This window comes from Saimiri boliviensis, chromosome 12 (assembly GCF_048565385.1).
Source record: "Saimiri boliviensis isolate mSaiBol1 chromosome 12, mSaiBol1.pri, whole genome shotgun sequence".
In the NCBI taxonomy this organism is placed as follows: domain Eukaryota; kingdom Metazoa; phylum Chordata; class Mammalia; order Primates; family Cebidae; genus Saimiri; species Saimiri boliviensis.
Window position 1 is genome coordinate 54,941,667 of NC_133460.1, and position 27,046 is coordinate 54,968,712.

At 39.5% G+C, this 27,046-nt stretch overlaps 1 protein-coding gene and 1 long non-coding RNA gene across 4 annotated transcripts in view; both read left to right on the forward strand.

The window, feature by feature from the left end:
• The window catches only part of LOC141580597 (uncharacterized), a 51,893-nt gene extending 30,421 nt beyond the window's left edge, over positions 1-21,472 (forward strand). The window contains exon 2 of the long non-coding RNA XR_012512848.1: positions 136-21,472. This is a non-coding gene — a long non-coding RNA (uncharacterized LOC141580597). The remainder of the gene's footprint in view (positions 1-135) is intronic.
• LRMDA (leucine rich melanocyte differentiation associated) overlaps positions 1-27,046 on the forward strand; it is a 1,103,079-nt gene that overhangs the window by 338,594 nt on the left and 737,439 nt on the right. The gene's annotated exons all lie outside the window — the stretch shown is intronic.

Consider the following 27,046-nt stretch of genomic DNA (forward strand, 5'->3'; position numbering starts at 1 on the left):
ATTTCGCCACCCTCATTTTGCAGATGAGGTCTGCAAAATGCAGAGGATTGAGGTGGTAAAGTAACTTGTTTCAAATGCCCCAGCTGATGAGTATTTGAGATTGGATTCACACCCAGGTTTTCTCTGTCTCTGAAGCCCTGGTCAGCTGTTTGGCCCTGGCGTGATGGGGAGAAGGTTCTGGCTGCGTCTTGGCTATCTCCTGCCTCTCCCTGTCTGGGGAACGTGTGCGAGGATCACAGCTACAGCTTTTCGGATACCCTTTCCCTTGTGAAGCATGTGAGACCCAACATTGCATCTCGGCAAGATTTAAAAGGAATTGTTGATGACATGCTGAGGTATTTTCATTTTGTTCCTAAAAATGATTAATCTTGAGGCTTTGCGAAGGTCTTTGTCACAAATAGCCTTCCTTAATCCGTAATTTTCCCACTTCCCTTTAAGGCAACGTTTTGCATTTAAGAAATAAAAAAAAGCAAAATAATCCTGCTGTGAGAATATGAATGCAGTGTTTGTGTGTGTGAGTGTGATACTGACCAAGGTCTAAATTCACCTGAAACGAATTAGAAAAAACACCTTTTTAAAATAAGCACAGTTTGTCTTTTTTGCTCAATCTTCCTATTTGTCAATCCTGCCTCTTCCTTTTATTATTATTTTTTCTTCTTTCTCTTTGGCAGATGGGATGGAATTTTTCTGTTTTGTTTTTTTGTGGGTGATTTTTCACAGGATTCTTCCACTTTATATTTAGTCACTTAACATCCCGTGAAGCAGAAAGGAGGCTGGTACGTTCAGCCCGAGGTCGGCTAGGATGCTGTGATTCAGGATGGAGAGACATTTTTCCCTCGGATTGGGAATGGCATGTTCTGAGCTCCTTTTGACTTCTAGTCCTTGCTGCTTGTGCAGTTCTAAGTAGGGTCAACATAAAGCTAGGCACTTGTGAGCAGGAGACTGGGGCGAAACTGCAAGCAGATGCCCTTTCCTGACTGTTGGAAGAGAATCTGGCTGAGAGACCCACAACTTTCACTAGTTGAGAACCTTTAGTTAGCCAGTGCCTGCATGCATGTGTTTCAGTTTTATTCTTTTTCCCTTGCCCCCAGAGCCATGGAGTACCTGCTGTTGCTCTCATGCCTCTTGCCAACAGTGGCATCTGCTCAGTGTAGCCATCAAGAATTTGAATGTCAATATCTTTGCCTTGAAATGAATGGAAAAGTATTTGTCACTCAGCAGCAATCATTCTTCAAATAAAAGGTTAGCCAGACAGGGCCCTTAATCAAAGAGTCGGTCTTTTCTGTCAGCAGTGCCTTTTAAATAGCGATGATGAAGGCTGGCTGTCAGGGTAGGACTTGATGAGCGAGATGATTGATCTGCATAAATCATTTTCTTTTAACATTGTCAGTGAAGAGTAAATTGGTGGGACATTTTGGGTATTAGCTGTGTTGAAATTAATATGCAGTATCCTAGGTGTGTCCTCGATCACATAGTCCTCATAAAAGAAGATAGAAATTAAAAGGAGGCTTTTAGGCGTGCATTGTTCTAACGAGAAAGTTGCACCATTCTTACTGCTGTGGTCATCATCTTGCATGCTAAATTCGGAAGTTGAGTGTGTAGCACATTTTACAAGCTCCAAAAGGAATCTAGTTAATTTGGGAATTAGCTAGAGTCAGTAGCATTTAACAACCAGTAAATCTGTAAAGACTTACTGCTTAGAGGCAAAAATAAAATAAAATAAATCCGAGAATGGTTTCTGGTTTTACAGGATAGGGTATCTCCTACCTAGCATGCTGTTGTAGAAATAGCCTCAGGTTTAAATTAGGCTTTGGCTTGAATTCACCTGCCATCCCTCCAAAGTGAGTCTCCTTGACCATGATGTAAGTATTAACCTTTTTGAGTCTGTATCTTTGTCTCTAAAAATGGGATATCATTAGTTACCTTCAGTGGGTTTGCTTTTGGTATGAAACAGCAATCTAGGTGGTAACACCAGGCTTATTACCTGGTACATGGTGAGCAACTGCTCAATAAATGTTCATCTCCTCCCGTTCTTTTAGTCTAGCGAAATGCCCCAAACCAGCCAAGATGTCAAGATTAAGGAAATCCACTCATGGTCAAAATAAACAATACATTGCCTGGTTTGGGTCACTTCTGTATTTGCTAGAATATCTTATGGCCATGTTTGTGTGACAAACGTATTTCAGCGGGGCAGAAGAAATATCTAATTGCTAAATACCGAAAATTGGGAATGAGGTGGAAGGAATGAGAGAAAAATATGGCCAAGGATGCTTGGTTTTTCTTTACCATTACATTCTAGATGATGTGTCTGGGTTCATATTATTAAACTCTGGAGTGAACAAGTGAAACCAATGCAATATCATGTTGGGATTAAAAGCAGGACTGGTGGAGCCAGATGACTCAGTTCAGACCTCAGTTCTTCCACTTAATTGCTATGTGACTGCAGGTAAGAGAGCTAATTGCCTCCTCAGCTTCAGTTTCCTCACCTATAAAATGGGGATAGTAATAGTAGTTATGTCACAGTGTTGTTAGGATGATTGAGTTAGTATATAGAAAACAAAGCATGTAAAAGAGTACCTGGTATGTACATGTTGACTATGATTACTATGAATGATCAGCTGGTTAAGAAAGGTAAATAATGCTGAAATTCAAGTGGGTTGAATCTTCAAAGGAAGAAACATTTAGATATAGAATGGTATCCTGGAGTGAAATACATGTTTCATTTTGGAGGAACCTGCCTGCTGGAGGAATGTGAGCTAGGATGATTCTAGAAGCATCCATATTGTAGCAAGTAGGTTTTGTAGGGTTTTCGGGTAAATAGTCTTTACTTTCTGTGCTGAATGCGAAGGTTAAAGGAACATAGTCTTCCCTAGCCAGATTCACCATGTGCCTTCTGTAACGGTTAAGTTCATGTCAATCTCTGTTTGTGGGTGCATGGCATGGACACGCAACAGCCTCTGTAACATGAGTGTGGCATGCAACTGTGTGGATTCCTGGAGATTATTGGAGATTTGCATTCTCTCCATTCTTAGAGATTTGCATTCGTTTTCCTTAACTTGCTTTTAGCTCAGCTAATTGCCTGTATGTAAACTTTGTGTTCCTCTTTTTCCCTGTCTCTGAATTTATTCTGTTTTGAGCTTTTGGTCTCCTTCTGCATAATGAGATAAGTTGGCAGAAGATAATTCCAGATAAACCTTCATCAAAACTAATGATTCTGTAGAAGTCCTTGAAGGGGTCAGGAGGCAGCAAAGCTCTCTCTCTTAGGTGGGCCCAGGGTGGAGATGTAAGACCTTGCCAATCTTCACCCTGTGGTGTGCTACACTGACACTGAGCATGGTCACTAGGCTGTTTTTGAGAAGAGACTGTGAAGCTGTCCTCTTCCCGGGACATGATGGCTATATTTGAGATTTTCTGGAAAACATTCTCTGCCACTTTGGCTTGCAATGCTCTTGGGCTGCCGGGGTCATAAAATTGTGCTATTAGATTTCGTTCCCAATTCCGTCTTTATTAGTTAAAGCATAGCCTGTGTTATCTAACTGGCTACTTAATGGAGTCCACATTGGGTGTGATATTCTGCTCAAGATTAATTTCAGATAATGAAGATTTGAAACAAGGTGTTTAAGAGCCCCACTAATGTTTCATTTACAGCAATCTATCAAAACGATAGATATTTAGCCTTCTTTATTGGCTATGAAACATTAACTTAAAGCCAGAGCTGCTTTCTGTTTTAAATACCCCTGCCTTTGATTTTATCAAACATCGTGAAAAATCTGCCACCACCTCCCAGAGAACACATGTCATGGACTTAGCCTTAAGTTACAATTCTCTGGCTCATTGGACAACTGACCAACCCTAGCTTGGACCCTGCTTGGGCCTTTTCACATAATGAATAGAATTCACAAACAAATATTTATCGAGCACATGCTGTGTTCAAGGCACACTAGACATTGTGATGGGGGCACACAGTGGACTCAATCTCACTGCATGCGAAATACTAGAAAAGAGACATCTTAGCCCAAGGGGCAGCCTCTTTACTCCCAAGTCGGTTATCACTTTTTTCAGTTGTAAGCAGATGATGCCTAGAAAAATCTGGGCTGCTTCTCCTCAAAACAGCTTCCCATTTTGGGCAGTATGAAAAGCATGGGTTTCCATCAATTCTGATGCGTAGGTGGAGTCCATTGCTCAGCCTTTAAGGGCTCACCATTGTCCAGGAGCCAACAGTTGGGTATTTGGGGCTCCAGAACAAGGGTTCAGGTACCTAACTGGTATCTAGATAATATTTATTGATGCATTTTTCAATGAAAAATGAGCAGTCTCCACTTTTCTTTTTCAAGATTAGTACTCATGACTGTGCGATATTATCCTTTCCCCTGTCTAGTTTTCTTCTCTTCACTGTTTTTATTGTTCTTTGGGAATATGCTGGTTTAGTACCAATTGCATGCCATTTTCCTATATGGTATATATTCTTTCTGATTTTTTTTTCTGACTCAAATGATGTCTATTCTTCAGGTCCTGGCTGAAGGCCTGTGTCTTCCTGACCATATTCTCTGTGCAGTTTTTCTTCTTTTCCAGGAAGAATTTTGCTTTTCTTCTCTGAATTCATAAACATTAAGTTTGAATATACATCCAATGCTTGAACATAGATGGTGGTTCTCTAGAACCATATTTTTATCTATGTGTAATTCATTTTCCTTTTAAGTTACGGCATCTTTAAGAATAGGAACCTATGGTTAATATCGCTTCCCTAGTACACCCCCTACTTTTGGGCACACAGGATGTACTAAAAGCTTGGTGACTTGACCTGGTCTATAAGGATGACTCCTAAATGGACTTGGCAGTTATTTTGAGTAAGAAAAGGCAGAAGAATTACACAATTGATTTTACAGTGTGTCACTCTCAGTGTAGTGTTTATGACCACCTTGGGGAATGTGACCATGAAGCCCCCATTAGATTTGTCTGTGCTGTCCCCAAGGACTTCACCACCAGGTTGCTGTTTGCAGCTCTCTCTGATAGTACATTGGGGTTTACAGCTTTGAGTGTCTCCATCTTTCTGGATTTTCTCCATGCTTGGTGGTGGTTTGATATTCTGTTTTGTATTTCTTTGCCATCATCTCTGGGGTCCCCTTAATTGGGACACCTTAATCAGGGACACCTTCTGCCTGGGTTGGGGGCTGGAGTTCTGCTGCTTTCCCTCCCTATTGTCAGGGTTCCTGGGTGTTTCCTGGGTTGGAGACGTCAGCCTGGCGGCACATCCTGTGCTCTCTGCATTACCTATAGGATGTTTCACCGAAGGCTTATCTCAGGAGGCGCCTGAATCTTATTTGGACAGAAATCTTTTTGGCAATTGGTGAACTTGGCTGGATTCCAGTCTGTCCCTTTCATTGTCAGGACTTACCATGGTGTTGATTTGTATGTCAGACCTGCCATTCCTCTTAGTTTCCCCCAGATCCCCCACCCTCATGACTTGTGGATACTGTTGCCAAAATCAAGGGCCCAACCCCTTGACCCTCTTTGCCTTTTAAATTTTGTAAATAATACTGGAATAAAACATTTTTATTATAACAGATACAAGTAATAGAGATGTAAAGCAAAGTCTGAAGGTCTCTGTTTTAAGTAGTGTGTAGTAGAAAACCAAAATCATGGCTGGGCACAGTGGCTCATGCCTATAATCCCAGCACTTTAGGAAGCTGAGGTGGGCAGATCACTTGAGGTCAGGAGTTCAAGACCAGCCTGGCCAAAATGGCGAAACCCTGTCTCCACCCAAAAATACAAAAATTAGACAGGCATGGTGATGTGTACATGCAGTCTCAGCTACTTAGGAGGCAGAGGTAGAAGAATTGCTTGAACTAGGGAGGTGGAGGTTGCAGTGAGCCAAGATTATGACATTGCATTCCAGCCTAGGCTACAGAGTGAGATCCTGTCTTAAAAAAAAAAAAAAGAAAAAGAAAATCAAAACAACAGTGGCTTAAAATGGGAGTTTTAGTTTCTTTTACAAAAGGGAGCAGATCAAGCCTCTTGTGTTAACTTCCTGGGGTCAACAGACACAAGGCTTCTTCTGTTTGTCTGTATCACCATCCTTAGCTGTGGCTTTCATTTTCTAAGATACTTCATGATATAAGGTAACTGCTGGAGTTCTGGTCATATCATCCAAGTTTTAAGTGGGAAGGAGGAAGAAGGGGAGAGGGAAAGAAAAAGCAGGAGCCAGCTAGTTGTCCATCCCATTTTTATGCAGGGACTAATTTGTTTACATTGCTCAGCACTAGCCAGTCATGTGCTAAAGCCAGCTCACCCTAGGTTATGAAAGCCAGTTGTTATATTTGCTGAAGTTTTTGTAAGCCATTGACTTGAGTTTGGTGGCTTGAAATTGGCCATAGCAAAAGAATTTACACAACAGAAACTGGTAGAAGAGAGAGTTATTTTATTTATTTATTTATTTACTTATTTACTTATTTACTTATTTATAGACGGGGTTTCACCATGTTGGGCAGGCTGGTCTTGAACTCCTGACCTTAGGTGATTGACCTGCCTTGGCCTCCAAAGTGCTTAGATTATAGGCATGAGATATAGCTGTTCCTGGCTGTTGGACAGGGGAGTGAATGTAGTCTTTAACCTGGTGCATTGCCACACAGAATAAAACCACAGTCTTTTTACTAATGAAGAAGGGAAAGTGATAATGGATAAGAAAACACTCTTTGTTACATTCTCCCCACTTTGTATCCATAGACTGGATCTGCTTCCCTTGGTTAGGTTGTTAACTCTTATCTTCTTTTCAAATTATGCAACAGTCAACATATTTTTGTATTTGTTTCTGCACATGAACTGGCATTTGTGGACAATGGCTTCTTTGGAGTAGATTTGTAGGTCAAAGGGTATGTGCCCTCTGCTTAACTCTTTATAAAGAACACTTACCAGGTGTCTGGTCTGTTTCCTCCTAATGTAGTTTAGTGGTGATGAGCATGGATTTTGGAATCAGACACCCAGGGTGTGAACACTCATTCAGACACTTTTAGCTGTGTGACTTTGGCCAACTTACTTAACCTCTGTAAGTCTCCATTTTTTTTCCCCTGTAAAATGTGAGTGGGGTATGCCATCTGCCTCTGTAGGGTTTTGTGACAATGAAATGAGATTGCCACTACATAGCACTTACAGCAGAGCCTGGCAGGTTGTAAACCCACAATAAATAGTTAGCAGGGGCTTCTGCTCATAGAAAGATACACATGTGTACAACATACAATGAGAAGAATGAAAAATGAAACTGGACCTTTAGCGTTACATGTAGGGTCAGTATGAGTTGCAGAGATGAGCAGATTCATACAGGAAAGCAGTGGACGTTTAATGTACAAACTGGAAAATTATTCGTTTCACTGACCCCAGGGGTAGGTGTGTAAGCTAATTGATGGTTATAAAAATCCCTGAGTAAACCAGGAATGTCTGATTCATAAGTGCATATTACAAATATATTTAAAATCATCTTTATGACTCTTCAGTTACATTTATTTGGCACATCAGATGTTTAGTTGTGGAACTTGACAGAAATCAACATAAATGTTCTTTTTCTCTCCCAACTATATTGAACATTGCACAGATGTGTAGTTAAGTATTTATTATGAACATGCAAATATTGATGTCCCTAAGGCCCATTCTTTGATTTTCAAACTGCTGTTGCTATATTTGGAATTGTTGATTAATACGGGTCTTTGCGCTGATACACAGCGTGTGTGATTTCAGGACCTCTGAGAGCAGCATAAAGAAGAAAAGAGAAGCCGAGGCTTGATATTCATAGGGATGGACAATAATTGAAGACACGAGTTGCTCTGGGAAAATGGCAGCAGGCAACCAAATATATGAGATGGTTAAGGATATGCCTAGCACAGAGCTTTGAACAGGTAGATTTTCAGTCAATCTTTGCTCCTTAAAAGAGGCAGAAGCTATGGAGAAGAAACAGAATGAAAGAATTATTTTAACATTAGTCTAGGACAAGTTTTCTTAAGCTTGGCCCTATTGATATTTTTGGCTGGATAATTCTGTGTTGTGGGGCCGTCCTGTGCATTGTAGGGCTCTGAGCCGCGTCCTTGGTGACCCACTAGGTGCCAGTTGCATGGCCCTCTGCAAGTTATGTTCATGAAAAATGTCTCCAGACCCTGCTAAATGTCTCTGGGTGGAGGGCAGAATCACTCCCAGTCGAGAACTACTGGTCTAGAAGAAAGGAAAATGAGATGATATAAAGTAAACAATTGTGTGCTAGACATTTAACCCATTGAGTACTTGCAACAAACCTGAATTGCAGATGTTGCTAACATCGTTCTTGTGGAAAGAGAGGTGAGATTCAAAGAAGCTAAGAACATGACCCCAGGTTGGACAGATGAGGTCTGAGTCCAAAGGTGATGTTCTTTTCCTTATACTCCTGGCCTTCCTAACTGTATGATGTAAACGTAAAGTATCACAAGAGCTGATGCTGCTTCTCTTCTTGGTTTGAGGCTTGGGCTTCACTTTCTTATGAAAACCAAATGCAGTTTTCAAAGAATCATGGACAACTTATATTTGGGCGATTGATCTGATTTGGCATATGTTTTGTGGAGAACATGAAACAGTCTATTCCCCAGTGGAGGGCTGTTGATAAACAAAGAGATATGTAGTCTTCTGAGCATTTCAAGGGCTGAGTCTCCACAGAAAATTCAAACCAGGTCCAAGGGAAATTATTTTGGGGCAGGAGCTGTCTAAGAACTGTGAGATCCTCTGTGGAGAAGGTGACTTTTGTTGTAGTGGTTCTTGCAAATATTTCTTAAAATGGGGGTTTTCTTCTGAGAAACACTGAGATAAACTGTTTGCCTATTTGATCCTCTGGCAGTTAATGTAACAGGTTTAAAACTCTGATCTCAGCAGAAGGGGCTTCATTCCAAGCTGTGGATGCTAATTCTGTGCAGTGCAGTGTGGGGATGGAGCATCCCACTTTCCACCATTCGGGGAGGCGCTGGCCCTTGAGTATGCAATCAGCTGCAAACCCAACCAAAAACTCTCCACTCCTATAGGAGAGGAGATTTTTTGGGTATGCAACTAATTTTTCTAATTCTGTAGTAGTAACAATTATACCCTCCTGTAGCAGCATGTGAATAGTGCACTAGAGTCCTTTCTTAAAGGAGTTGGGTGGGGTTGGGGGTCAGAAAATGAAGGGATAAAATTATTGTTAATTCTACCCCCTTGTTATAACATCAAGAGAATATAAACCAATAAAAGAGCTAAATGTTGGCAATCCATAAAATTCCATAAGCAGTAATAAAGAAAAACTGAAATTATATTGATATACAACGAAACAAGGTAATTATCATTATTTTTTAATAAAGCTATTTATCATCAATAAATACCAAGGGGAATAGGAAAAATTACAAGCACAACAATGCCATCTTCCATAATTACAGCTATTAACAATTTAAAGCATAATTATGTGAGGGAGAAAAACTTTTAAGAAAGCTTTGTGCTGTTTTCTCCACAGAGAAGTCAAATTCTCACATTTCCGGTTATTCAGGATTTTCTAAACATTCCACAATGATTGTTTATGCTTGCTCCAACTTATAGTAGCTCATTGTCTAAGGATCTTTCTAATAATTCAGGCCCTTCTTGCCTCTCCATTACCAGGTTTGCCATCAGCACTGAAGGAAGGACTGGGATTCAGGAAAAAGGTGTATATGGTAATGATCTGACCACTTCCTAAATGTCACTCATCAAGAGGACTTTGTTTAGTTGAAAAGTTGATTTTGGGATTCCAGGGTCTAATTTATTTTATCTGAACTAACCCTAGTTGAACAGCTGCTGTTGCTTAAATGACTATGTTCCAGGCCTTGGGGTTACAGAAAGAAATGAGGTACTCATGTATTTTTTTAACCATTGAACACCTTACATTCCCAATGGGAGACAGACCTGTGTGCCTATGGGAGTTAACGGCAGGGTGATTTAAGAGAATGCCTCAGAGCCCACCAGCCAGCCTGGGGTTGTAGCCCAACTCTGCATCACTTGCGGGACCTTATACAAATTAATTAGTGTTCAGATGTCTCTGTGTCCTTATCTGTAAAATAAAAAAATAGTAATAATATCTGCTTGTAGGTTGTTATGAGGACTAAATGAGTTGATATATGAAAAGTGCTTAGAAAACTGCCTGGCACCTGGTGAGTGCTGTACTAACTTGTATATATAAATGCAGTCATTTAACCTGATGGGGCAAAGTCCTGTGACTTGGTACTTTGGTCCTGGTCCAATAGCAGTGGTTGGGGTAGTTTGATAGTTTGGATCTGGTGCAATAGCAGACTGGTGGTCACAGAAAGCTCTGTGGATAAGAGAATGACTGTCCTGAGTCTTAATGGGTGAAAATAACAGGCGAGAGTATTCCACACAGGGAAAACCACAGGAGCAAAGGGATAGCATTCAGAAACAGTAGGGTGTGCCCAACTCTTTATAAGCTGTACTTATTACAGCCTGACACAATTGAGCTGGTAGCAGAGAGAGAAGAGGCTGCGGTAACTGGCAGAGTCTGGTCACAGAGGCTTGACTTTTTCTTGAGGACAGGAAGGCCCCGTTGAAGGATATTCACTGTGAAAGTGATACTTAGTCAGAGTTTCAGTCTAGATCCATTAGGGAAGTGGTGTGTTGGGGTGCTCTAACAAGTGAGAGGGGAGCTGAAGGGAAGGGTTAGGGGCAACTTTTGGAATTTTTATGATTCAGACTTCTACCCAGTAGGGCAATATTTCAGCAGGGTTATGCATGTTTGTTGGAAATGAACACCTGGACTGATTGATTCTCAGTTTAATTGTGGTAGTCATTAGGACTGTTTGGCAAATATCCCAGTTCTCTACTTCCAGGCACATGTATAAACAAATGGTAGGATTGTATTTTCTGGTCCCCTTGTGTGAATGGGGTCACATGAATAATTCTGGTCCAAGAGTTGTAAGAAAAGTGATATGTTACTTTGGAACCATATCACCGAGTTGTTGCTGAAAGAGCTTTCAGAGGCTGCTCTTTTCCCTCTGTCACAGCGACTAGTATCATTCCAGATAGAGTTGGCTCCATCAGCCAGGTCCTGCAGTGCAGATGACATGGAGCACAACTCCCGACTGACTCTTGATTAACATGGAGCAGGAGTGAGAAATAAACCATTACAGTTTTTAAGCAAGGGGTTAGCACACTTTTTTTGTAAAGGGCCAGATATAAGATATTTTAGGCTTTTAGTTTATGGACCATACAGTCTCTGTCACAAGTCCTCAACTCTGTCCTTGTAGTGGGAAAACAGCCATAGGAAATACACACACACATGGGCATGGCTGTGTTCCAATCAACATTTATTTATACAAGCAGGCAGTAGGCTGCAGTTGACCAGCAGGCTGACTCCTACTTAAGTCACTGTGGTTTGGGGGCTATTTGTTACCACAGCATAATCAAGCTATTCCTGACTGATACTTTGCCTAATTAGCTTTTCTTTTTAAATACAGGCAAAATTTACATACAGTGAAATGCACAGGTCTTATGTGTGTTATTCAATGATGTTTATAAATGATGTTGTATGATGTTTAATAAATATATACATAATTATATGCTTTATTTTGAATTATAAAACTATTCTATTTTGTGACTATAATAATTTATTCATTTTCTTGTTGATGGGAATTTGGACTATTTATAGTTTTTGGTCATTATGGATAAAGCTGCTATGAACATTCATGGAAAATCTGTGTAGATCTAGATTTTTATTTCTCTTGGATAAATAGCTAGGAGTATAACTGCTAGGACCTGGAGTGGATGGGTAGCTGTAGGTTTAAATTTATGAAAACTGGCAAACAGCTTTTCATTGTGATTGTACCATTCACACTTCCACCAGGAATATTTGAGTGTTCCAGCTACTCGACATCCTCTCCAACAGTTAGTGTTGTCAGACTTTTGACTATATTTATTCTATTGGGGATGAAACAGTATTGCAGCTGTGGCTTTAATGTGTGTCTTTCTGATGACTAATGATGCTTAAATGTATTTTCAGGAGTTTACTGCCATTTGTGTATCAACTTTTGTAAATGGACTGTTCAAGTATTTTGCTCATTTAAAAAAATTGATTTCTGGTCATAAATCCTTTTCCAGATATCTACATATTTACATCTGTATCTATATTTATTTATTTCAAATTTTTCTTCCAGTTTTTGAGTTGCCCTTTCACTTTTTGAAAATTCTTTTTATTTATTTATTTTTATTTATTTATTTTTAAAGTTTATTTATTTTACTTTAGGTGCATACTATCTCTGGCATTTCTCCTCATGTTATCCTTCCCAACCCTCCCCCTTTTTAATGGTGCCTTTTGATAAGCAGAATATTTCATTTTGATAAATACCTATTTATCTTTTTTTGTTAAAAAACAAAAGTATTTATGCTTTTTGTTGCTCTTATTGTTGATAAAAATCCTGCTTTGTGTATCCTAAGAAATCTTTGCCTTCCTAGAGGTTGTGAGATATTCTGTATTTTGTTTTATTAGCTTGAGTTTTGGCTTTTATGTTTAGGTCTTTGATCCATGTTGAATTAATTCTCATATAGGAGAGTTAAGAATTGAGATTCTGGCTGGGTGCAGTGGCTCACACCTGTAATTCCAGTACTTTGGGAAGCTGAGGTGGGCAGATCATGAGGTCAGGAGTTTGAGACCAGTCTGACCAACATGGTGAAACCCCATCTCTACTAAAAATACAAAAGTGAGCTGGTCATGGTAGCATGCACCTGTAGTCCCAGCTACTAGGGAGGCTGAGGCAGTAGAATCTCTTGAAATCAGGAGGCAGAGGTTGCAGTGAGCTGTGATGGCACCACTGCACTCTAGCCTACGTGACTGAGTGAGACCCTGTTTCCAACAACAACAACAAAAATAAAGAAAGAAAGAAAAGAAAAAGAATTGAGATTCATTGTTTTTCCACATGTGTATCTAGTTGTTTCAGCCCCATTTACTGTTTTCAACTGTACTTCCCCCATTCAATTATTTTGGAAACTTCATCAAAAATCAATTGGCCATGAATGTGTGGGTCTATTATTGCGTTATCTGCTCTGTTCTACTAACATTTTTCTACCCACCACACTGTCTCAATTACTGTAGCTTTATAGTAAACATTGAAATCAAGAAGCATGAGTTTTCTGAATTTGTATTTCTTTTCAAGTGTCTTTTTTCTGTTCTAGGTCCTTTGGGTTTCCATATAAATTGAGAAACACCTTGTCAATTAAAAAAAACCTGTGGGGGCCGGGCGCAGTGGCTCAAGCCTATAATCCCAGCACTTTGGGAGGCCGAGGCGGGTGGATCACGAGGTCAAGAGATCGAGACCATCCTGGTCAATATGGTGAAACCCCGTCTCTACTAAAAATACAAAAAATTAGCTGGGCATGGTAGCACGTGCCTGTAATCCCAGCTACTCAGGAGGCTGAGGCAGGAGAATTGCCTGAACCCAGGAGGCGGAGGTTGCGGTGAGCCGAGATCGCGCCTTTGCACTCCAGCCTGGGTAACAAGAGCAAAACTCCGTCTCAAAAAAAAAAAAAAAAAAAAAAAAAATCCTGTGGGGTTTTGATTGGGATTGTATCGACTCTATTAAATTGGGGAATGTTGATATCTTAATATTAAGTCTTTAAACACCTGAATACGTGGAAAGATGTAATACATTTATGTAAATATTATTTAATCACATGGTCAGGAGTTTGAGACCAGTCTGACCAACATGATGAAACCCCATCTCTACTGAAAACACAAAAGTTAGCTGGGCATGGTAGCGTGCACCTGTAGTCCCAGCTATATTAAATATTATTTAATATTTACATAAATATTTCCATGTATTCAGGTGTTTTGTAGTTTTTTAGTGGTGATCTCATATAACTTTACTTTTATCATTACTTTATGTTTTTGATGCTATTATAAATGAAATTTTTAAAGAATTCATTTTCCAGTTCTTTGCTTCTGGTACATAGCAATAATTATTTTTGTGTATTAACTTTGTATCTAGTAACCTTGCTAAAGTCACTTACTACTTCTGGTTTTGGTTTTTAACTTCATCAGGAGGTTCTGTGTAAGCTATAACACTGTCTAGGAATCAAAAGTTTACTTCTTACTTCCCAATTTTATGTATTTTTTCTTGGTCTTGTCTTATTGTCCTGGCCAGAGCTTCCAGTACAATGATGAATTGAAGGGGTGAGAACAGACATCTTTGCCTTGTTCTCAGTATTAGAAGGAAAGATTTTACTATTTTGCCATATGTATTATCTTGGGTGTAGATGTTCTTACATGTCTTTTGTCATATTGAGGAAGTTCCCTTGTGTTCCTAGTTTATCATGAATGGGTATTGACTTTTGTCTGATGCTTTTCCAGCTTCTATTGATTATATAGATTTTCTCCTTTGTTCTGTTATTAATAATATGGTAAAAGCAATTTGTTGATTTTCAAATGTTAAACTTGCTGTGCAGGTTTGAGATGAGCTTTACTTGGTCATCATGCTTTATCCTTCTTCTATATTTTTAGATACAATTTGATTTTTTTTTTTTTTTTTTGAGATGGAGTTTTGCTCTTGTCGCCCAGGCTGGAGTTCAGTGGCATGATCTTGGTTCGCTGTAACCTTTGCCTCCTGGGTCCAAGTGATTCTCCTGCCTCAGCTTCCTGAGTAGCTGGGATTACAAGCACTTGCCACTACGCCTGACTAATTTTTGTATTTTTAGTACAGACGAGGTTTTGCCATATTGGCCAGGCTTGTCTCTAACTCCTGACCTCAAATGATCTACCTGCCTCAGCCTCCCAAAGTGCTGGGATTACAGGAATGAGCCACCACACCCAGCTAATTTGATAATATTTTGTTAAGGACTTTTTAGTCTCTATTCATGATAAAAATCTGTGGTAATTTTCTTTTCTTGTAGTATCTTTGTAAGATTTAAATATAACTGGCCTCAAGATGAATTGGAAAGTATTCCTTCTTCCTCTGTGCTCTGAAAGAGTTTGTGTAATTTTGATATTTTTCTTTTTCTCAAGTTTTTGGTAGAATTCATCAATGAAACCCTTTGGGCCTGTCAATTTTCTTTGTATCAGGTTTTAAAAATTATTATAACTTTAATTTCTTCAATAATTATAGGGTTACTGAAATTTTCTATTTCTTCTTGTGTCAGTTTTGTTAAGCTAATTTTTCAAGAAATTTGTTTACCTAAATGTTTGAATATACTGGCATAGAATTATTTATAGTGTTCCCATATTATCTTTTTAAGGCCATGATAGCTCTTTTTTTAAAAAATTTTCTGAATTGTGATTTAAGAATTTTTTTCTCTTAACTAGTCTTGCTAGGGGTCGACTATTTTTAGCAGCCTTATTTGAGGCACAATTTGCATGACTTAAAATTATTTTAATTATGTTGTTCAGTGATTTTTAAAAAAAATAAAATCATATAGTTGTAGAAATATTACCACAATTAAATATTAGAATATTTCTTTCACCCTTAAAATCCCTTATGTCCATTTGCTGTCATTCTCTGTTCTTACCCCCAACTCTAGATAACCAAAACAAGTTACTGTTCCAATTGATTTGCTTTTTCTAGACATTCCATACAAATGAAATAATGCAATATATGGTCTTGTGTGTCTGGCTTCTTTCATTTAGCATAATGTTTTTGAGGGTCATCCATTTTGTGGAATGTAACAATATTCTGTTTATTTTTATTGCTTCATAGTGTCTTATTGCATGGATATAGCACATTAAGTTTGTTCATTTGTCAGTTGTTGATGAATAATGCTGCCATAAATATTCACATATACGTCTTGTATTGACATATATTTCACTTCATTGGGATACATACATTTACCTTGCAGTCAAATGCTGAGCTGTATGTAAATTTGTTTAACTTTTCAAAAAAATGCTAGACTGAATTCTAAAATGACTTTATTTCACATTTATGCCATCAGTCTATGAAAGTTCCAATTTCTCCACATTCCCCCAATATTTGTTATTGACTATATTATTTAGTTTAGCCATTCTGGTGCATGTGACAGTATATTTCACTGTGGTTTTAATTTGCATTTTTCTAATGACTAATGATAAGAACATTTCTATGTGCTAATTGGCTACTCATATATCTTTTCTCAAGAAACATTCAGATCCTTTGCCCCTTTTAAAAATGGAATTATTTGTCTTTTTATTACTGAGTTACAAGTGTTCCTTGCATTTTTGCAGATACAATTCATTTATAAAGTACAGTATATAATTTGCAGATATTTTCTCTTAGTCTGTGGCTTATCTTTTCATTTTTTATAGTGGTATGTTTTGAGGTGCAAAAGTTTTTAACATTGGCAAAGTCCAATTTATCCATTTTTTGCTTTTATAGATAATGCTTTTGGTGTTATGTAGAAGAAATCTCTGACAAGGTCATGAAGATTTATCTCCTGGGTTTATCAATATTATTAATTTTTCAAAAGAACCAGCTTTTGGCTTTGTTATTTTTTTCTATTGTTAGTCCAATTTTTTATTTCATTGATTTTTCTTCTTTTTACTTACTTTGCTGTTTTTCTAGCTTGTTAATATGAAAACTAATATCACAATTTAAAGCTTTTCACATTTTCTAGTGTAAGCATTTAAAGCTATAAATTTTTCCCCATCACTTGAGCTGCATCCGTGGATTATGCTATGTTGTGTTTTTATTAATATAATATTAAAAACATTTTAAACATTTTCTTGTGATTTATTTTTATATCACTGATGTTTTAGAAATATATTGTTTAATTTTCAATAATTTGTGTTTTCTAGATATCTTGTCAAGTTCTAACTTTATTCTATTGTTGATTTTGACCTGATCACTGTGTACATGATATGTCTTGAACCATCATTATGTGCTCCATGAATATGTAAAGTGGTTATCAATTTAAAAAATCAAAAAGAATTTAATATTTAGATATTAGGACTTATTTTAATTATCATTGCAGCATATAGTCTATGTTTATGAATATGCCATGTGTACTTGAAAGTGTGTTTCAGATATGGTGTTCTAAAAATATCAATTAGATTAATTTATTCAGTAGTATGTTCACATCTACAGTATCTGTACCAGATTTTGTTTCATTAAGAGATTTTGTGAGTTCTGAGAGAGGCATGTTTATTCTTTAACCACAGTTGTTGATTTATAAATTTTTTCTTTTAGCTCTGTCTAACTTTTTTTGTCATCTGTTTTGAAACTTTGTATTTTTGTGTGTGTGTGTGATGAAGTCTTACTGTGTAGCCCAGGCTGGAGTGCAGTGGCACAATCTCAGCTTACTGCAACCTCCACCTGCAGGGTCCTGGTTCAAGCAATTCTCCTACCTCAGCCTCCCAAGTAGGTGGGATTACAGGCACGAGCCACCCTGCCCAGCTAATTTTTTTGTATTTTTTTTAGTAGGGATGGTGTTTTATCATGTTGGCCAGTCTGGTCTTGAACTCCTGACCTCATAATCTGCCTGCCTCGGCCTCCCAAAGTGCTGGAATTACAGGCATGAGCCACCACGCCTAGCCTGAAACTTTGTATTTAAGTGCAGAGATATTTATGATTTGTATGTCTTCCTGATTATTATCATGAATCACCATATTTAAACCTCTGATCATAGTCTCTGTCTTGAAGCTTACTTTGTCCAAATCAGTGTAGCCATAACAGCTTTTTTATGCTCACTTTATTTTACAGTATATATATATGTGTGTATATATATATGTGTGTGTGTGTGTATATATATATATATATATTCTGTTATTTTCAACCTAATTTAGTATTTATATTTTAAATGCATCCTTGTAGATTGCATTCAGTTGGATCTTGGTATTTTATTCAGTCTGATGATCTTTTCACTTTAATCATAGTGTTCAGCCATTTGCATTTCATACACCTATTAAATTTGGGCTTAAATTTCCTATTCCATCTGTTTTTAGGTTTTCTGTTCTTCTTTTTGCCTTTTTTGGAATAAATTGAATACTATTTAGTATTATATTTTAATTTCTCTTACGAGTTTTTAGCTATTTTCTATTTAGTATTTTTGCTAATTTTTCAGTCTACTCAGATGATATTGTATAACTTCATATAATGTATCAACCTTGCAACCAGTTTAATTTGAGTATGTTTACCTTCCCTCATTTTTTTGGTGTATATTTTATCATACATTTTGCATCTACAGAATAGACTCTGTGATGCATCGTTACAATGTTTGTATTAAACTCTCAGTTTATATTTTAAAGGATTAAGAAAAATGATAATTTTTTATATAATTTTTAGATAAATATTTGCCCTTTCAAATACTCTTTATTCTTTCTGTTTATCCAAGTTTCCATAAAGGAACACTTCCGTTCAGTGTTAAGGGAAGCATGATTTAGGGTAGTGAAGGTCTGCTGACAATGAATTTTCTTGGTGTTTATAACATGAAAAACAATTATTTTTCCTTCATTTTTGAAAGATATTTTTGTTGCACATGGGAATCTGTATTGATAGTTTATTTTCAGTGCTTTAAAGATATTTTTAATTAACTTTTGACATCAATTGTTTCTAATCATCAATTATTTTGTCCCTTGAATATGTGTCTTTGTCCTCTGGATATTTTTAAAATTTCCTTTTTATCTTTGGTTTTCAGAGCCTTGTTGTGGCTTTCTGTGTATTTACTCTGCTTTAATTTATAAAAAACTTTTTTTATTTTTTATTTTTGAGACAGGATCTTGCTCTGTCACCCAGGCTGGCATGCAGTGGTACAACCTTGCTCACTGCAACCTCCACCTCCTGGGTTCAAGTGATTCTTCTGCCACAGCCTCCCCAGTAGCTGGGATCACAGGTGTGAGTTACTATGCCTGGATATTTTTATTTTGTTTTTGTATTTTTAGTAGAAATGGGGTTTCATCATGTTGGCCAGCCTGGTCTTGAACTCCTTGCCTCAAGTGATCTGCCCATCTCAATGGAGTTTATGAAAATGTTTTCATTGGCATGTTGTTTTCTTCCCAAATTGAGAGGAAGTTTTGACCATTATTTGTTCAAATACTGCTTTTGCCTTGTTCTTCTTACCCCGATTACACATAGATCACTAACTTTATATTGTTCTATATTTGACTGTGGCTCTGTTATTTTGTTTTAATCTTTTTTCTCCTCTCAATTCTTCAGATTGTATAAATATTTTGACTTATCTTCAAGTATTGTTGATCTTTCTTCAAGTTGAATGGTCCTTTTTCTCCCCCTTGACATTTCCATTTGCTTTTAAGACTATTCAGTGAATTTTTAACTTCAAATATTTTACTTTTCAATTAAGAATTTTGTTTGATGCTTTTTTATAGTTTAAAATTTTCTGTTGATATTCCCCTATCATGACTTGCCTTACTTGAAGTTCTTGAAAATATTTATAACTTTTTTAAAGTCCTTGTTTTCTTATTCAAACATTTGGGTTATCTAAGAATCTGTTTCTGATGCCTGGTTTTTCTTTTGACTATGAGTCTCATTTTTATGTTTCTTTGTATGTCTAGTATTTTTCATTGTGTTAATATGTTACAGAGATTCTCAATTCTGTTGTCTTCCTCTGAAAAGTTAAGACTTCTGTTCTAGATTAAATTTTGCACCTAAACTGGCTGAGTACCTTGAACTTGGGAAAGTTTGTTTGTACACTTTGTTAGGGAAGCTCTGCTTCAATTTTGCAATTGGTCTTAGTGTAAAATTGTAGTCCTAAGGTATAACCTGCACTTTAAGGTGTCTTCCTTCAGGGGTTTTGATGCAAAGCTCAAAATTTTTACCAAGCCCCTTCACCATGTCGGAATTAAAACTTCAGACCCTGACTTTGTTTATGATGGATACCTTATGTAATATTTGGTAGCTTTTTCAGCCTTTCACCTGTTTGTTTCTGTTAGACTACTTGGACTTCCCTCAAGCATCTACTGTTCAGGGGTAAGCCCAGGATTTGTGAGGAGATGTATGTAAATTTCCTCCCTCCGTCACCCGCTCTGTCCTGGTATTTCCCTTCATCATCTCCAACCACTTGGCATCCCTGACCTCTGGCTTTTCAAGGCAGTGAGACTGCAGTTTTTTCTTGAGTTCTGGCTCCTTTGTCCAGTGCAGAGTCAGGAGCAGCCTCAAGGGGAAAAGCCATTTAAACATAGGTGTCACCCAATATGGTTCTCTTCTTTCAAGGCCATTGGATTGTCTTCAGTTTCTTTCTGCTCTTGGTAACTTTCCAGTGCCTTCTGTTAGTTGTTTATATTTTTCCAAGTGTTTATAATTTTTTTTTTTTTGAGATGGAGTCTCGCTCTGTTGCCCAGGCTGGAGTGTAGTGGTGATCTTGGCTCACTGTAACCTACGCCTTCCTGGTTCAAGCAATTCTTCTGCCTCAGCCTCCTGAGTAGCTGGGACTACAGGCGTGTGCTACCAAGCCCAGCTAATTTTTGTATTTTTAGTACACACTGGATTTCACCGTGTTAGGCAGGATGGTCTTGGTCTCCTGATCTTGTGATCCGTTTGCCTCGGCCTCACAATGTTGGGATTATAGGCATGAGCCACTGCATCTGGCCGAGTTGATAATTTTTGACTCTTTATGCATCTGCTTCCCACAGGAGGATCTAGGGAAGAGCTCTCCAGGTGGAGGAAATAGCAAATGAGAAGCCCTGAGCAGGACTGTGATGAATGAGCTGGGTGGAAGCAGGAGGCCCATGGGTTGGAATGAAATTTACATCCATGGGTCCTTGTAAGCCATTGTACTTTGGCATTTACTCCGAGTGAGAGATAGAAAGCCATAAATGGTTTCCTTAGAGGAAAAATATCATCTAATTTTTGCCTTAGAATCTAGCAAGGCAAGAGAAGAAGCAGGTAGACCAGATAACTGGTAAGAGATAATGATGATTGATCTGTGTCAAAATGATCTGTTGAGAGCCTCATATGTGCTATGTATTATGCTACCCACCTAGGCTAAGCAGCTGTGTTCCCAATCTCCTTTTTGCCTTGACAGGGGACACAGCTTGAGGGCTCTCCTGCTACACAGAAAAACACATGAGGCTCAGCACAGTGCCTCATGCCTGTAATCCCAGCACAGGCAGGCTGAGGTGGGAGGACTGCTTGAGCTCAGGAGTTCAAAACCAGCTTGGGCAACACAGGAAGACCCTCTTCCTACAAAAAATTAAAAAAATTTAACCACATATGGTGGCGTGTGCCTGTGATCCTAGCTACTGAAGAGACTGAGGTGGGAGGATAACTGGAGCCCAGGAAGTTGAGGCTGCAGTGAGCCATAATTGTGCCACTGTACTTCAGACTGGGCAACAGAGAGAGACCCTATCTCTAAACACACACACATGCACGCTTGCATACATGCACACACACGATAGGGAAAAAACTTGAGTAAGGAAGGCAGGTCTAGCATAAAGCTTTGGGTAAAGGATTTACTTGTGTGTGCTTATAGCCACATACCTAGCTATGTAAGTCATTGCAAATGTCATCTGGCTAATGTCCATTAATGATTAGCTAATTATAAAGCTGCCATTCTGTCCTTGGACTGACAGCTGGTTTATTTTACAGAAGGCAATATCTTTGATAGAGTTCCTTTATCACATCAGAAAGGTTTTTTTTTTTTTTTTTTTTTTTTTTTTTTTTTTTTTTTTTTTTTTTTGCAATAGCTTCAAGAACAAAGAAGATTAAACAAACACTATTGAATAAGAGAAAAGCCCAGCACCTGGCACATAATAAGTGCTTAAAAAACATTATTTGAAATTAGATTTACTGCTTTTTTGATTTTTAAAAAAAACCTCTTCCAATTTAATGTCTTAAGAGTTCCTCTATAAGGAGTACAAATAATAAATTAAATAAATACTGTCCTGGACTAAAACCAGAAGTAGAAACTTGTGTACCTTCTCTTGATTTGTTAATTACTGAGAAGTTATTTGTGGTCTTGACCTGATACATGTGTGTGTGCGTGTGGGTGTATATATATATTTTTTCTTAGCTCCTTTACTCTCTGATTTCTTCTCTCTTTCTCTCTCTCCTTCCTCCCATCTTCCTGTCATGTACTGAGGACTAACCAAGTGTACTGGTGGCTGTTCTGGCACCCGAGGTGCAGAGCCTCCCGCTAGCCTTCGGTTGAGTGTAGTGCTTGAGAGCACAGCCTGAGAGCCGGACCCATTTGCATTCCAGCCCAGCCTCAGCCCTACAAGCTGTACGATCAGAGGCATTTTACCAAACCTCACAAAGGCTTGATTTACTTATCTGTCAAATGAAGATGGTGGTGCGGTTTTCAGGCTGCAAGTGAGTGTGTAAGGTCACTTGGTCATAATATGGTGACACATTTCACAGGTCTCATGATCAGATGAGGAAGCACATAGTATCATTCAGCCTTTTATCCAGGTCCACTAGTTACCTGTTCTTGGTACCGACACGAGACAGGGGTAACAAGTGCTGCTGGGTGACTGTAAGAGGTGGCACAGCACTGTGGGTCAGAGTAGCATGGATCCAGACCACCTGCATGTAATCTGGCTCTGTCACTAGCTGTGTGCCACTGGGCAAATTACTTAACCTCTCTGTGTTTCAGTGTCCTCACTTGTGAGACGGGTTAGTAATGCTACCTATGGCATACTATTGCATTGCATATTACATTCATATGAGGATGAACTGAGTTGACCCTGCAGAGTCCTTAGAGCAGTGACTGGCACTTAGCAAGCTAGCCAGAAGTATTGTCTATTAATACTTGCATTGATTGTGAAACATCATTGAGCGTTGCCGAGAGGCTGTCTTTTCGGGAGCAAGGAGTCCAAGTGCCCATTTCCTGTACGTCTAGCTCAGACAGCCACCCCTAGCCCCTGCACACAGCCTGTTTTCTGCCTGAGTGGGACACATCTCTTTCCCCTGCAGCACAATCACTCTTTCCTTCCCGCTCCAGTTCTGGTCTGCCATCTGTTGACCCATTCGGCGCTCCTGTCAGGTCAAAGATAGCGAGGCCTTTGTGGAGTGCCCAGGCAGCGTGTCATGTCCCAGTGCTGTTGTACATCTTGTTTCAGAGATATTTTGCCGTGATGTTCTGTGACCTTTTCCATTGAGTGAGGTAGTTGGAGAGGCACTCAGTAAGGGAAAATTGAGCTGTTTTATCCCTCCCCAAGGAGGCTCCTGTTTCCTTTCTACCATTCATTTGAAAGCTATCATTTTCTTGATTTTATAGCTGAAAAACACCATTGATTCACTGGGTGTTGGATGCTAGGGGTTCTCCTATTGACATGCATATTGACAGTTTTCAGTATATTCTGCGTCTAATTATCACTCTTGGCTAAATGATACACCTTGTGGACTTGAGCGATGGAGTCAATAGCTCTCACCACATTGTTCTAGTGCTGCCTATTGAGACTGGTGTCACAGCGATGTGATTTATGTGATCAGAAAGAAAATTTCTGTTGGTGTGCTGCATAATTAAAGCAAGCGCAGAGTGACTGGTGACAAAAAATCAGGCCTGCCGATGTCATCCCCAAATGAGGAGAGATTTCTAGAGTAAGCAGCTGCGACAGTGAAGAATCTCTCTTGGCATCTTCTGCTTTGCAATTTTCAAGGGTTCGATTTTCCTCCCAGTCCTGGCTGAGGGCTCGTCTTCTCTCCCTTCCTGCTGCATCCTGGTCAGAGCGTCAGTACCTGTGTGCTACCATTCCGTGGCCTGGGCCCTGGGGCTTGCTCTGGATTGGGGGGCTCACTGTTGCAGACAGGAGCTATTCATAGAATTTGGGCTGTCAGCAGCCCACATTTGCAGGTAGGGAAGATCGATGGCCTCTAAAATGGCTTGTCCTTTGTATCAGCCTGTTTGAGTTTCTGAGGTTGAGACTGAATGTTGGGAAGGCCATTTTCCCTGTGCATGAGATGGGTGGTCCCTGCGTTTACATGGCAGATTCTGAGAGGAACTGATGGTGGTGATGCTGGCCAGCCTCAGGCAGGACCGATGAGGAAGTGCAGGTGGCTGACAGGTGGCAAAGGCTGGGCCTATACTAAGCAAACAACTCTGATGTGAGACAGTGTACTCCGCAAACCCTGCCTTCTGCCCCAACGACTCTTATACCCATGCTCTTCCCAGAGGCTCTTCAGAAGACCCACACAGTCAAGGACCTTGCCTTCTCCAGCGCTTGTGTGGTGATGATTTTCTGCGAGGCCAGAGTCAACTGATCTAGCCTCCATAGACTTGTGTGTTCCCATGTGTGAAGTGAACAGGGTTCCTTTTAGCTCTAAAGTACTGTGAATTAGTGAGCTGGGGCTTGGAGTAAGGGTCGGGGAATGTAAAGGTATTAGTCCGAGAGGTCCCTGAAGGAATTTGAAGGCCAGGCCACCATTGCCTGAGAGGAGTCCTTCATGTGTGCTGCTGTTCTAAGATGTGGAGCCTCTGGCTTCATAGGGCACTGAAGGAACCTTGGAGGTTAGAATATGTTAGTGAGATACTTAATGAGAGGGATGAACAGAAGATCCGAATCAAGCCAATGGAGTAGACATTTTCAGGCACCTGAGTTGGGCAATGAATTTGGCCTGGTGGCCAGCGCAAGTCATGAGTAGAATGGGACTTGGGTGTTGGTGGGTGATGGGGTCGTGGAAAGGGGTCAGGATTCTGAGGTTTTGGGCAGCTGAGATTGTGACAAGAGGGACTTTGGAGGTCACTGATTCTAGATGGGTTACCTTCCTGGAAGCGGGATGCCTTGCGCGGCCTCTATTACCATCAGTTTCTACTTAATGAACCTCTGTATGCGGCTCTTCTGCAGTTCCGCTTTTCCCCATGCACAAAGCCAGAGAGATTTTGTGACTTGTGTTCCTATTTTCATGATTGGAATTTTTTAATATAAAAGTTTTGAGACTACTCTGTTATTGTATTTTTGAGGACAACCTGGTATTTTATAATTAGGATTGTGTTAGACCATTCTTGCCTTGCTCTAAACAAGAGACTGGGTAACTTATAAGAAAAGAGGTTTAATTGGCTCATGGTTCTGCAGGCTGGACAAGTGTGGCATCTGACATCTGCTTGGCTTCTAGGGAGGCCTCAGGGAACTTTTACTTATGGCAGGAGGTCAAGTGGGAGCAAGCATGTTCATGGCAAAAGCAGAGAGAGAGAGAGAGAGAGAGAGTGAGAGAGAGAGAGAGAGAGAGAGAGAGAGAGAGAGAGGTAGAGGGGGTGCCACACACTTAAACCACCAGATCTCATGAGGACTCTCACTCACTTTTGCGAGGACAGGACTAAGCCTATGACCCAAACACCTCCCACCAGGTCCCACCTCCAACATTGGGGATTATATTTCAACATGAGATTTGGGTGGGGACAAATATCCAAATGATTTCAAGGGCCCATAGTGCTTTGTCTTTGACATCGAGTAAACCACGGAATGCCTCAGCGTTCTTGAAAATTCAGATCTCATGTACTTTGTTTTAATTGTCCATATTTATTTATCTGGACTAGTTCTGACATTGTTCATGACTCTGGGTAAGGAGAGACGTTCTTCTGTAACTGGGAAGGAATTTTGAGCATTCTGATAGAGTTGATTATTTTCTTCCAATGTGTAATCATCACTGTAACTGGAAAGGAATTTTGAGCATTCTGATAGGGTTAATTATTTTCTTCCAATGTGTAATCATCACTAAACAGGTCTCTGTGAAGACTCCTCAGTACATGAAAGTATTGTTAATGCAACATAGTACCACCAGAAGATTCTGGGTGACCGATTGGGGTAAAGTTGATCATCTGTTAATATTCTTTTTTTTTTCTCCATTCTTGACAAGTAGTTCAACTTAGAAACCCCGAGTACCCCTTACAAATTGCAGGCTACCTTGATCACCTGTGATTACAGGACATGGTTGGTTTGCTGTGTGTTAGGTCTCCATGTCTTACCCACAGTTGATTTATTTTAAACACTGGAAATTGCAAAAAAAAAAAAAAAGAACAAACAAAAAACAACAACAACAACAACAAAAAAACAACTTAGGGATTCTTTGACCCCACAGTTCTTCCTATAGTATGTCTCAGGCTCTTAAAATGCCTCTCCTTTCTGCGTCTGTCTTTCCCCAGTTCAGAAGGTACTTCCTGCTGGCAGAGGCATCACTCAGTAAATTTTAGGGTAGTATAAAAATTGCTCTGGTTAGGTTAATATATAATTTAATTTTCCCCAGACTGCTTCTGGCCTCTGCCTGTTTGAGCTCTGGAATCCCTGCGGGGGGTGAGTGCGCAGAATATGTTCTCACCTCTCAATTCATTGTGACTTTAGCTGGAGGTCCGTCCTGTGGCTGTTGTGGCTCTGTATCCTAGTGTGCAGAAGCAGCATGTGAGATGGAGTGAGCAGTAAGCATATGGCTGGGGTTTGTGTGTGCAGAGGGATATGGCACAGAGAGGGAAAGCAGCATTTTCCCTCTGGGATTGTCAAGAGAAGTCGACCCCTCCCATCAAGCACACAGGCACAGCGAATCAGGCAGGGCGTGGGCCCAGGCAGCCTGGGGCCCCCCTGGTGAGCAATGGGGTGGGATGGCCCACATCGTCCAGCCATCGGCAAAGGGTCCGAAATTCAGTGCTTCTCCCAAGCACCCTAGCCCCTTCAAATGGCATATTATTATCTTTGTGTATTTTCTGTCTTCGGGATTGCTTCTGCATCTCAAATGTGTGTAAAGGGAATTTTGCACATTCGACAAACTTTAACTTTACAGGCAGCAGGTTAGAGAAAGGAGCTCCATCACGTTAAATGCTGGCTATTGTGCTTTTCATTCAGCTTGACAAACAGTGGCCGAAAATGGCAGGGGATTAAACTGATGTAATGACAAGAATTCATATAAGAGGCTGTGGGAATGAGGCAGAAGAATGCCGGGGGCTTTGCAGTATTATGGTGTTCTTTGATCTGCTATAGATGGAAGACGTAATATACCTGTATTTATGTTGATTTTAAATAGGAAGTGTGTAAACAGAGGCATGTCATTTTCCCTGCAGTCTGCAAGTTGAAATTGCACAGCTACCACTTCTGAGCAATGGACATATTTCTGAATAGTGAGTTAAGTGCAGTTTTCGAATATTTAGATCTTATTGTACATCACAATAAGAGCATTTTTATTGCTCAACTGGG